Here is a 13,109-nt window from a genome sequence, read left to right as displayed (position 1 = left end):
GGTGTTTTTCAAGGACTGAAACCTCTGACTGATCCTTCTATGCATGCTACTTTCACTCTCTCTTAACGCTAATTCTCCAAAGATATGTACCCCTTATTGAAAATCAATGAGATGTAAGGTACATTTCAGGAGCTGTGTTTATTGAAGTACTCAGGGCTAAACACGTACAGAAAGTACATCTATCCATTGTACCTCTGCGCCTCGCTTTATATTAATTGAAATACTTGCTACAAACGTTAAAAGATATATCAGATTACTGCAGTTAGTTCAGATGAAAGTCTTTCCAACCCCACACACAATGCGGAAGGCGTCCTAGGAGACGACCAAACCCCTCAACGGGGCTCTCGGCACCAAAGACAAACGCTGAATTTGAAGGAGTCTCTTAAAAAGTAGCTTCACTCCTTTCTCTTTGACCTTTTTTGCCAGTTTCAAAGGGCCTCGATATATTTTTTTGTGCTGTTGGATGAAATAAAAATGATTAATGAAAACCAAGACAACACTACCTCCAACATCTTTGATGTATTAGGGCATATACTCCAAGGTCACTCTAAACTTTTCAGCCACAACACTCGCTCCAAGAAACTGGGGAACTGGGAAATATTACAGAGAACACAAAGAAATATGAAACAACATGAACCAAATGGAAATAAATAAATACCTCTCTATAAATATCACCACTAACAATCTACCTGCAGACTTAAATAAATATCACAAACTTAAATTAATGATCCCTTTTACTCATTTCCACAGGGAATCATAACATCTTCAGACAGAAAACACCAGAATAATTAGTTGCATGTTCTCGCCTCAAGGGATATCCAGTGCTCTGCACAGCAACACAGCTGCAGGGAGACCCATCATTGAAAAATCCTTCAAAATGACAAGTAACTCAATAAAAGTCATTTGGGAAAACTAGAAATTGTGCACATGAGTGCTAGGTATTTCAGGTAACGCTCTAACTATAAACCATTTTGCATTTTGGAAGTAAACCTCTCACGTCATCTTCATATAAAGATACAGAAAAGAGACACATTTGACTATGTTATAATGTTGTGTATATCCTTTGAGGAAATATTGTAGACGGATGATGACATAACATTTGGAAAATATGATAAAAGATCAGGCATTTGTGAAGCCTGTTCGATATCAAAGCTAACAAGTGACCATCTTGAACCAATAATAGGCCAAATATGGTGCTTATTGTCTATGAGCTCCAATTACCCGTGTCTATCAATGGAAGACAATGTGGTGAACCCTAATGAAACACAGAAATCTAATTTGTCAAACCTATTAAAGACAGAGACAGAGATATGATGCAGAAAACGGATCCAAAACGTGGCATCCATGAATATCTTTGTCCATTTCCTTTTCCTGTATTTGCTTGTTCAGAAGTCTGCTGGTGGTCACGGTACCCAAGGCACTCACCTCTGTGACCCCGGTGGCTCGTAATACAATGCAAAATGAAACTAGACTATTACCAGATGTTATCGCATGCTGCATGATAACACTGCAGAGGGCAGATATGGAAATGCATTAGCCTCATGCCCTCTTTCAAACAGACTTCTTTAACTGATCCATTTTTCCACGTAATCAATGTTGCATGGAACTCAGCGTGACAGGCACAGGAGATGAAGCACTCTTATGGTGCGCTCTCTTTTATGCGCATCTCTTGCTGTTCAGACAATTCAATTAGAGGTCTACTAAAGCCCTATGAATTCTCCACTCATGCATACGTGTGAAGCCAACTCATCGTCCAACATCAAATGAGATGAGTTCGAGAAAAGAAAAAAACGTACAGAGCTCAAGAAGGAAAGACAGCAGAGGGGAATTGGAGAAGAAAAACAATCTGAATTGAATATTTATCAAACATGGAGGCTTTCTACGGGCGCTGTAGAATACGCAATAAGATTTTTAAGAAACTGCTGTCTCATCAAGATGATCAGATTTACATTGTATTCACTGATTACCAATGCACATAATATACTCCTGTTATTCAATGCAAAGACGATATTAACAGCCAATAGATCTGCTGCAGAATATCCCATGCAATGGCTGGACACTAAACCACCCTGCACATCACTTGCAGTGGTGTTCAAGTTCAACTTTTAGACTTTATTGCTGCCTAAAGGGACTTCTCTTCTGTATTTTACCTCCTTCACAGGAAGGTCAGGTTTGGCTACAAGGCAGTGGCGTCCTGCAGCCAGTAACGATTTAGTGTCTCGCTCACGAACACTGCACTAAAGCCGCCTACATAAAAAAGGCAGGAAGTTAGGTTCACCACTCCGTGATGCTGTACCATACTTCATGACTTATTTAAAATGGTGAATTAGCCTCGAGTAAAACATGCACCATCCGGCATTGTATTGTGAATAAGCAAACGAGCTCCATGTATTGCCACAGTTTTACGGAAAGCAACATTAAGATTCTCACTAAAGATCCCAATTATGTTGACAAACATATCTTCCTTCTTGCGACATTTCCCATCCAGTCCATTTGGTTTTCAATACGAATGGTCAGATTGTGACTTTGACGCAGTTTGACTTCTGGAAGACACTGGTATTCGCTATACATTTGGAAATCCAGGGGTCGCACCGAGCATGCAATCTTTACTGAAGAGCAAAAGGCCCATGTGCTTACGCGCACACTATCCACTTGACAGTTTAGGACATTATTCTCAGATAATATGAACGTAGCTTTAGTCATGTTCTGTCCTCGTCACTGTCAAAGTAAGTAAAGCTTGCTGGAGCCACAAATAGCCCATAAGGCAGGAGCCTAATTCATTTTCTGTTGCGTGAGGCAACTTGATGTACAAGTATGAAAGGCTTGTTATCCCTTGTGGCGCCAGACAGATAGAACCATTCCCCCAACTACCGTCAAGACTGATAAAAGTCACCCCATATTTGGGTTTTTAAAACAGAGTGGATATCTTGTAGATACTTTTTCAGAATTTCCTTGGTTTTCTACTCGTTTTAAAAGGCTTCATGGCCACCTTAGGTCTAAAAATTTGATGACCTCAGTCCTCCCGATTGCTAGGCTACCTCCAGTGATAGTGATTTATGGAGCTTGACAACAGGGAGTGTGAAGGAGTCCATTGTAATTCCCCGAAGCCTGAGATTCCCTGTCACATAAATAGTGTATTATATACTGGTGCCATCCACATGTCTAAAATGTAAATGTAATCTGTACTCCGTAACAGGGATCAAACACTATGATGGTGAATTCCAAGTAGCTGTAAATTGTTCTTAGACAGGATGTTATTTTTGGACTCATTAGTGGAGCCAAACTATGTCTCGATGAAGGTACCAATCCGTGCTCGCCATTGGTGGCATGCTTCTAGCCCATGGTGCTCGGAGGAAAATGTAACAAATGGTGCAAACTTTCCTAAGTTCCTGAAGTATACCCACAATATCAATACATATTACTGCAGCTCCAGGCAACTGAGTATTACATCAAGCGGATCAAACTATGAAATCAACCCCACATTCTCCACCTGGAAAGGAGTTAGGCTGTAGCAACCCCTGGCTTCTCCACCAGCTGCTCCACCATGCAGAAACAAAGATCCTCTTGGCAGTGCTGTAAGCACACTGCCTCGGTGGCCAGGGAAGCGAGGATCATGCTCGTGTGCCGACGGCTGCCACAAGGTTTGCATCTTGAGACGTATCATCAGTGGCCCGGTAAAAAAATAAGCTACATCAGCTGTGTGCTTTCTCGCATCATGCAGCAGTTCTGACAGCTGATCATATGGCAGCAGGAGCCTCATATACTGTACTGCTTTGAACCTCGCACATCTAAGATAAGCAAGGTACAAAAACACTTTCACTCCCTCGCCTACCTTGTTTACCGAATATCCTCTTCTCTTACCGTTCCCTGCTCGTGGGCCTTAATTTCTGTTAGCGAACATATGCATGATAGAACTAATAATAGAAGCACAAAGACTGCACGGGGATGGGGGGGGGGGGGGGGGGTGGCTCTGCTCCCCTGGCAAGCGTGATTTAGCAGGCTTGCATTTCAAATGGTCTGTTTAACTAATGCGCAGTAATTAGTTCTCCAGAAATGAGCAGGCAGATTACACCAGCATCAAGGTGCATTTTGTAAGGAGAGACATCTGCACCAAACAGATGTAGATTTTTTTTTCTGTGTACATTATTGTCCCTCTAAAAAGGTTTACGCATTGTATTCAGAAGTGACTAACCAGTGTCCAGCAGGACTTGTAAATTGTAGATAAATTCATTCAGAATACTCAATCCGGAGGCAGCTGTGACTGGAAAATCTGGCACGTCACAAGCAAAGCAAATATGTGAAGGGATACACTCGGGTACATTTTTTTCATCTGGATTGTTGCACCGCACGATCATTTTGGTACTAATGAATAAATGTGTACAGTTGAGTTAATTAGTCAGTCAGACATATTGGCAAGTACCCGCCTTCAGTAACAATGTGTCAGGGTAACGGTAATGATAGTGTTATGATTCACTTCATAGATTGTTCAGACTCAAAGGAGCCACGCATTATAGGTAGACACACCTGCTTACAGAGGATACACAGCACCACCCAACACAGCACCACCCAGAATAACTGTGCTTTGTGTTGTGCATGTGAACAGACTTTAATCCTCCATTTCTTTTTTTTTTGAACTAGCTAAGAAAGAAAAATGACATCTGTGCTCTATAAAACATTAGCTTAACTGGACAGAAGTATTTGTACTTAGACTCGAGTACAATGTGTGTTATGTATGCGTGTACATGCATGTCTGTGGCGTCCTTAATTGGCAGGCGTATAACCGGTTTGAGTTGTAATACACGGTATGCTTATTTTTTTAACAGAAACCTGCTGACTTTACTAATTGGGCAGATTACTATAAAGTCATAAGCTTGTTTTTACAGTCACATCTGGAAGTGGATGTAGTTATTAGCACCAGCTGAATGCGTTCATGACCATAAATCAAAGAGCCTACTATAATAAATACATATTCAAAACTTGTGTTTTGTATTTAATTGATAATTAAAGTGTCATCGTCTTGACTATTACCGCTGCAAGTGATCCTGTAATAGAGTTGATATATTTCAGTATGCTGAGCCCATACATGAACGGAATGAATAGAATAACAAATAAATACACAAAAGAATGCTGCCCTGGCTTTAAGGCCTTTGGATTAGCTTTCAGTTAACCTAGCAAAAACATATCTGAGAGTCCCTCAGGTATTCCAGGGAAGAAAAAGTAATAACAGGAGAGAAGATTAGCACAAAGTCCCAGACTATCTCTTACTGTTTGGGAAACATGCACTTTTTTTAGTTTTACTTGGATCGTGTACTCCCCGATTCGGATTCTTTGTCATTCTCTGCCCTCTTCATTCAGTAGACACTTCTATAATTCAGGCGTGTGACATACTGGGATGAGTTTAAGTTGCTTAATGATGCAGCGCAAGTACGTCCACCCGTTTGACACCCTCAGCAGACTGATGCACATGCCTGAAGGAAATTCGGTCTACGACTAATGGGAAAAAGAAACCAGACTTGTTGGAACTGCCAGTATCAGACAGAGACGGAGCTTCTGGGTTGAAAATGTTTATCACAGAGGATTTAAACATATCTGATCTCTGCGCCCCACAACAGGATAATCTGGTTAGAAGATGGAAAGATTGATAGATGCCAAGTCTGTGCAAGTCTGTATGCAAGATAGTGCATGAAATCCATACTCAGTGCATAATCCATATGCAGTTCATTGTAGGTGCACTTGTTTATAAGAGGGTGTTTGCTTAGGGTTTGCCAAAATGCACGGAGCGAGAGATAAAAAGAAAAAAGAAACTTGGAACCTTCACTGTGAAGTTTGATCTCTGATGTTAAAAAGACAGCTTTGACGTGTGAGTTTCAGAACAAACCTAGGGAATCTCAGTTGTGTGGGGGGGGGGGGGGGTGTTGCTTTGTATTGCAGTCCCAGTTTGGGTTTTAGGGTTTAAAAAACGAGTCTAGAGAAGCTTTAAATAATATATTAGATCACATGTTAAGCAACAACTTTAGCTCAGATTTAATAAAAGTTAACTTGTTTTTCTGACCTGTTTTCTTTTTTTAAAGAGTTAATTGAGTGTCTGACAACTTAACAACTACAGAGACTTGAGCTGACCTGCACCGTCCTCCTGAACAAGACCTTTCACGGCCAATTAAGCTGGAATGCCACAGCGGGCAGTGAGAGGAACTGGACAGCATTGTAAAGCTCCAGGAGCCCAAACCTGTTGGAAGAACAAAAGCTTCAAAGTTAAATCATAAAACCTTCTCAACACCCTATTTGCATTTGGGATGGATTACTGCCCGTGCACCTGCTTATAATAACAACAGAAACTGGAAGATTAAAAAAAGGCATTTACAGACAACACAGCACATACTGTACCACATATCTGGCGTAAGAAATGTGTGCACGCACGTGACGTTGATGCAACAGAAGGGAGTGTTGCATTGCAAACAAAGGCTGTTTATTGCCCTAAATAAATCTGCTCACTGAGCAATTCACCAGAACGCTTACAACAGCCCATCATATTGTATGTGCTACTTTTCCAATATTTATAACACATTCCACAAGATAGACGGGCAGGCTGAGCACCTGACGTGTGTCTGTTTTCAGGGAGACAAGAAAACATTGTTGCATTGTGCATTATTTCTCTAAAATGTCACTCTGAGTAATATGTTGTGTTGAAACGGTTTTTAAGTGCTGTTCCTACGCTTGGACTGAGGCTCTTCACATTTCTAAGTAAGGAGCCGCAGTGCTCCTAGTGGAGAAATCTAGTCTGGAGCCCTTCAAGGACTATTCGACTTGCCAGACTCCAATAAGAGACACACGGGCCTGAAGCTCCCACCTCCTATATAATGTCAGAGAGGTTTATTGCAAGACGGGATTTTAGTGAAACAGACTATTTCCTTCCAGGTATTTCAGATAACACACTCTCGGACAACAGCTGTACACTAGCAAGCAAAGGCTAGTTCTAAGAATACCGAATACCTCGTCTGAAAATGACACAGGAAGCGTTTTGCAGGGAGTGCAAGCTGCTAATTTAATTTAATTTACACTAGCCACACCTTACTGCATAGAATGAAGCAGATAATACCAACGACCTGGTTTAGCAGCACAGGACAGGCATCTCTTCCCCCCCCCCCCCACTCCCCCCCCCTTTCATCCTTGGGAGGTCACCAACCAACAGTTCCATGCGTCCACTACTACTTAAAGTCAGGATTGCTTTTGCTTGGGGGCTGTAACAGAGAATGAGAAGGGGGACTGAGACTGCGAATGCAAGATAGCGAGACTTGTTGCGTCCAGCTAGGGGTTCTTTCATTTCAGCCTGACATGGGATAGCAGATTAGAGCCCCCTGCACTCTATTGCCTTAGCGTGCATGTGTGCCAGTGTGTGTTTGTGCTCATGCACGTCCCTAGCATTGTTTATGAACGCGTACGAGCTCTGACCGTCTATCAAGTTCCCCGAGCGCCCTGCAGTGTTCCCAGGCACCAATTATGCTGGGACTTGTCCCTTTCTTTTCTGTATTGGAAGTGATGTGGCTTGCCCTACAGGGTCGACACCACCACCACTACACCCACATATCTGCAGAGATTCTGCCATCGCCCGCGGCCCTCACCGCAATCCTGGAGAAATGATAATTATGACATCCGCCCACTCAAGAGGCAAGAGATAGTTCAACTCCCTTGCCCCTTCTTCCAGCCCTATTTTTTGACTGATTCAATATTCTGTGGGCTCACGCTGCCTCCTTTCACCGTGTCACGGAGAGGCATATTCTCTCCAATATCTCTCTCTCTCTCCGTGTCTGAAAGTAGTGTGCTTTAATAAAGTTTCACAATGACTCCTTTGCGGTTGTGCCCCGCAGCTGAGGCTCTCATAACTGCAGACTCCTCTCTCTGGTCAGACTCACTTTGTTTGGCTGTTTCGCACATTACAACACAAATACTCAGAACTAGTGTTACTAAAGGATTATTGGGAGAAAGCAATAACATGAACAAAGCAGCAAACCCTGTGTGAATCATCCTTTTTGCATAATTTGTTAGAATGGCCCACATGCATCTCCACAAACCATCCATTAATAATTAATCTTGTGCAATTTAAACACATTATGTTTAAGCAGCCCATACATTTATGCTATGGAGCGCTTATAACTAAGATATTATATTATTAACCAGTGATTCATCCAAGCAAGAAATTGGGACTCAAACTCAATTATGCAATTCAGAACTTAAAGCTAATTAGATACTTATTCCCTTCATTAACTTAAATAGGACGGTAACCTCACCTCACATGAAGAAGAAAAAAAATTCAGTCCAGCAGGACAAAGTGCAAACAGATTAAATTAGCTTTAAATATAGTCAAGAATGATTTAATCCGTCGTGATTTACGGTTAGGTCCAGAGATTAATGCATACTGTTTGAAGTCCCCTTAATGATTTGAAATGACATGAACAGACACAATATGCCTCTGATAACACGGAGACTCTCCTCTCTGATTGGCTGTTAGAAGTCGTGATGCAGTTCATATTAAACACCTGTGACAAGAAATGATAAATATTCATACGCCACAAAAAGGAGGAACCGCTGAATGTGGGTTCAAGCTCAAACAATAGATCCACTTTCAGGTATTTTTGGTAGGTATGTGATTAAATGCAGTGTATAGGCACAGCACCAGTCTTGATTAACATAAGCCTGCACAGCGCCGTAGGATACAGTAACTGCGTGTGGCAAATAGCCAGGTGCGCTGGAGGTAATGGAGCCCCCTCAGGGAAACTCACTGGTCTCCTTCTGTCAAGTCCAGCCACTTTTTACAGGGCTTTCTCTCCTAGTAAAAGCAGGATGGTGATACATAACTTGTATCATACATGCTTTATGTACAGAAGTATATTTCACAGGAAACTGGAGGGGTCCACTGCTGCTTAACTAGTTGGAACCCGCCCATAATGGACACCTGGATTCCTTCCTACCTAAGCTATTCCATAATACAGCAGAATGACACCTTCCATAAAGCCCACCCGGTAAAAAATAAACAAATAAAGAAAGTAAGTAATAGAGCATATTCAGTTCAACCTTTTAGATGTATACAGATATATATCAGAAGTGACTGTGCTTCGTGCTTACCGTCTAAAACTGATGAAAACAGGGGAAGGCTATTCCAAATGTCACCGTGCTCAGTCCATCAGTGTACGGGGAACCGACGCATTGGAGAGGAGCTACCCTCCACAACACTTTCTCTCCGCTCCTCAAGAACAGCTATACACACACACACACACACGGAGAAACTTCGCAGGCTCAGTCAGTCCCCACTTGTCCTCTCTGCTCCACAGTCTTTTCTCGAGTCTGTCAACGCTGTCACACACGGGCTACTAATTATTCCCTTGCGCGTTGAGGTTTCACTCCGGTCCCGGGATGATTGAGTGTCGTCCTGCTCCCAAAGCCTCCTCAGAATTAATTACGATTTAAGTTGCGGGTTTGAGCCACGAGAACAACACAGTGGTGTAATTAAAAAGAGGATATTGGTTCTTCTTTTACAGTGCACTCTGAATGAGGAATGCGCGCACAGTGTCCAGCTCTGGCGCCGCGCCGCGCGCTCTGTGTAGTTAACCAATCTGCGATATATTGGAGTTGCTCCGTAATTTGCATGCTGTAGAGGAGGACTACATACACGGGAAGCTGCGTCAAAGCAGGCACAACAGATAGAGGGATTTCTGGCAGTGCATTTCACAATAAAAGCCTCGAGCTAAACTGACATGAGCTGCACTGAATTTATTGATTTGTTGATCTCTTTCACATAATTTCCCTCACATGTATAAGAAATTATAAAAGCTCAACACTCACATTCTACCCATTTAAGTCAATATTTTATTATAATAAACGAGCATGCTGTAACTGTGCTGTGTTTAATTTCTTTCCAGCCACACATTTTAATTAGAAGGGACGATCGCTCAACTTCCGGGATTTCCTGGTTATTTTTGATTCAGCTGGGACAGCTCTGTAGCAGTTACACAGAGCTCCTCCTCTTGGAGGTTCTTACAATACCAAGGGAAAAGAAAACTTGCATTGATGGGCTTTAAATAGCCTAGCTGCAGCACCATGCCCAAAAGATGAAACAAATGCACCCGAAACACAGATTAATGATCCAATAGGCCAATAAATACTCTCTTAAACCATTCACAACACATGTGAAACAGTCAGTCCTCATAAGAGAGAAAGTAAGGCACTTTATTTGTACTTGTTTTAGTGAGGGATAAGCACAGTTGATCATTGCATACCTTCCATCATGCAGCGAACTTGAGTTCAAGCTGGTGTATGTCCTTGAATGAGACAACTAGAGTGCACACAGTTGCAGCTGAGTTGTAGCTCAGTCTGACCTCTCACCTTTCTATAGCGCAGGAACGAATAAAGTATGGCAATATTATAGCCATAAAAGCCAATTTGATATTTCAAAATATGAGATAGTAGCTGATTCATCTGCAACTAAACCTCAGCTATGATTCCCTGGAGCGTATCACTTCCAGATGGGCCAGGGAAGTATCCCTCGCGGTGCGGTTTTATGCGTCTCCAAGCTAAGTGGTTTTGTCACATTATTAGTGTATATGTACCCCTCATCTGGAACATCGGAGTGGTGCACGTCCTCACCAGTGACCCCAACCCAGATATATCTTCTCAAAAGGAGGTAGTCTGAGGATCGAGGAATAAGATGCATATCTGTATTGCATTTGGCTCTGTGGACTGGGACTAGGATCAAAGTGGGTGTTGATGGAGCCTTCGTCTCAAATATTGATGTCTTTTTTTTTATTGACCTGTTGTTTGATCACGGAATGAAGTGCTTTTTGTTCCTAATCAAATTACATATTAGCTCTACCGATGTGCAGATGGGAAAACAATAGACACAAAGCTTTATGCAAAACCTTGTCGGGTAAAATAAATGGCCCCAGAGGCAAAATTAAACATGAAGAGGCAGCGTTCAGTTTTTATGCTCCATATATCTGGAACAAACTCGCAGGAAACTGCAACTCTCTTTTAAAGCATGCCTTTTATTATATAATTATTAATTTCTTACACTGCAATATACCTTTTATTTGTCTATTTCATACCTGTCTTATTCGATTTGAGCTCGTTTTCATTTCCACTTCTCTTGGCTCTTTAATGTGTTTGTTTGGTGCTCGTGAAGCGCGTTAAATCGCCTTGTTACTGAAATGTGTGATATAAATAAACGCGTCTACAGTATACGTGCCTTGTTCGATTTCAGTGGAAGTTCTGTATTACACAATTCTGACTGTAGCTCAATTGCAGACCACTGAACAGACAGAGAGCAAACAAAATAGTTGGAAAAAAAATGTACATTGATTCATACAATTATGAGAATAAATGCTGCTGTCGTCTTTTTCTGAGACTGCTGAGGATGTTGATGCAAATGGCTGCTATTTACTGCAGCTGTATATAGTGTATGTCGTTTCTCGTTGTTGCTCAGGCACTGCTGAATTCATAGTGTGACAACTGGGTCGTAGTTTTTCCAGAGTTTCCCTTTGCCACATTACATAATCTTGCAGCGTTCGCATAGCAGCAACTCAAGCAGCAGCGTATTGAAAGCAATTAGTTGTACAGTAGTTCGAGGTAAGGCTGTCAACACTGATGGTGAAGCGGAGTTAATTATATTTATGAGAGCTAGGTTTTTTCTTTTTTTTGTGTTTGTTAGACTTCCAAGGCTTTAAGATACACAGTCAAGTGCCCCGGGCTTCAATGCATGTTTAACATTTCGTACACTGAAACTAATCGTTAGAACTAAACACAAACGAAGAAGTAGGGTGTGACGCTCACAAAAGGAAGCATCTGTTGGCAACTGTTCAATCACATCCGTCCTATTTTCAGTATAATCGTCATATACTTAATGGCATCCGCAATTGGATGCCACGTCTTTCCCCCCGGTGTGCCGTCGGTAATGAGTGCGATGTTACCTCTCTGTTATCTCCATTTATTGAAAAGGGACACAGCGGCTATTGTATCAACCTAATCACATGCCTCCCACACGTCTGATAAAGCAGCAGATATAAGTGTTTGAGCTGAAAGAGAGCCCGGAGATACACAAGGGCAGGGCAGCATTAGTCACATTGCATTTGGAAGTGAATGTGTGGTTGAACGCTAAATATGTGTTATTTGGAAAGTAGTCAATTTGCAACAAGATTATCCATATTCTGTTCTATAGTGAGTGTTTGGTTTTGTTCGTTTCTTAGTTACTACTGCTCTTATGCATAATTTAAGAGCTCTCGAGGCACAGCTTTCTTAGGCAACTCTTGTGCTTTCTGAAAGTTCAGTGTCGTCTGAAGAACGTTCCTTCACTAAACAGAGGTTTCTTTGCATAATATTTTGCATAATGGCTCCGTAACAATATGCACAATTATAATCAATGTATTCCACAGCTGTTTGTCTGGTTTTTTCCCCTCAGTCAAGGTCGTGTTCTCTGCTGCGTTTTAGTAACTGTAGATGCGTTCTTGGCGTTGTTTGGACCGCGAGGTCTCCAGATTTCGCAACCCATTCAGGGCCATATCCTCTCCGCTCCTACTTTTAGGACTCCTAATGTCACTGTCACTCATCTTCACGGAAATAGCGTGGTACCAAAGAAGCCACAGGACTAAAACACTGCTGCGTGACGACATTCGAAAGACAGGGCAACTTCTGCTTCTGCTGCAATGAGAATCTTTTCCCAAATAATGGAAGGTCTTCTTGCTTTTGTGTGTGTGTGTGTGTGTGTGTTGTGGCCCAAGGAGCTAGCCCACCCACAGTCCTAGGCTACACAATTTGTGTGCTGCAGTCTGAGATGTCTCACATGCTCTGCATCAGGGATTCTTGCCAGGATCCAGAGTGTGTAAATTTAGTCTTTCTCGTCGCTGCTTCTCCTGTCAAAAAAAAGGAGACCCACCAGAAACAAGCCTTCAAACCCCAAACTTTAGAATCCCATCAAGTCTTTTACGCTGTTCACCTCAAATCGTGAAAAAAGCGGCCATGCAAGTGAAGTGGACTATGTGGATTAAGGTCAACAAACACTTTTATTTGTCAGCGTTCAAAACCAAGACCAGATGTATTGTACATCAGGGCACACACTTCATTTA

General features: G+C 42.0%; 2 protein-coding genes across 4 annotated transcripts in view; one reads left to right on the top strand and one right to left on the bottom strand.

Annotated features, from left to right (window-relative positions):
• Positions 1-13,109, top strand: part of slitrk5 (SLIT and NTRK like family member 5) — a 427,390-nt gene that overhangs the window by 314,348 nt on the left and 99,933 nt on the right. The window lies entirely within an intron of this gene.
• The window catches only part of slitrk6 (SLIT and NTRK-like family, member 6), a 37,542-nt gene that overhangs the window by 5,328 nt on the left and 19,105 nt on the right, over positions 1-13,109 (bottom strand). The window contains exon 1 of one of the 3 annotated variants that reach the window (XM_029446460.1): positions 9,121-9,593. The exons of 1 other annotated variant lie outside the window; for it this stretch is intronic. The gene's annotated coding sequence lies outside the window, so the exon portion shown is untranslated. Of the gene's footprint in view, positions 1-8,285; positions 8,421-9,120; positions 9,594-13,109 lie in introns of those variants that run through there. One more of the 3 variants, XM_029446467.1, reaches the window with a different exon arrangement.

This window comes from Cottoperca gobio, chromosome 2 (assembly GCF_900634415.1).
Source record: "Cottoperca gobio chromosome 2, fCotGob3.1, whole genome shotgun sequence".
NCBI classification, from domain to species: Eukaryota; Metazoa; Chordata; class Actinopteri; order Perciformes; family Bovichtidae; genus Cottoperca; species Cottoperca gobio.
The sequence above is the reverse complement of the archived record's forward strand: the minus strand, read 5'-3'. Positions and strand labels throughout refer to the sequence as shown.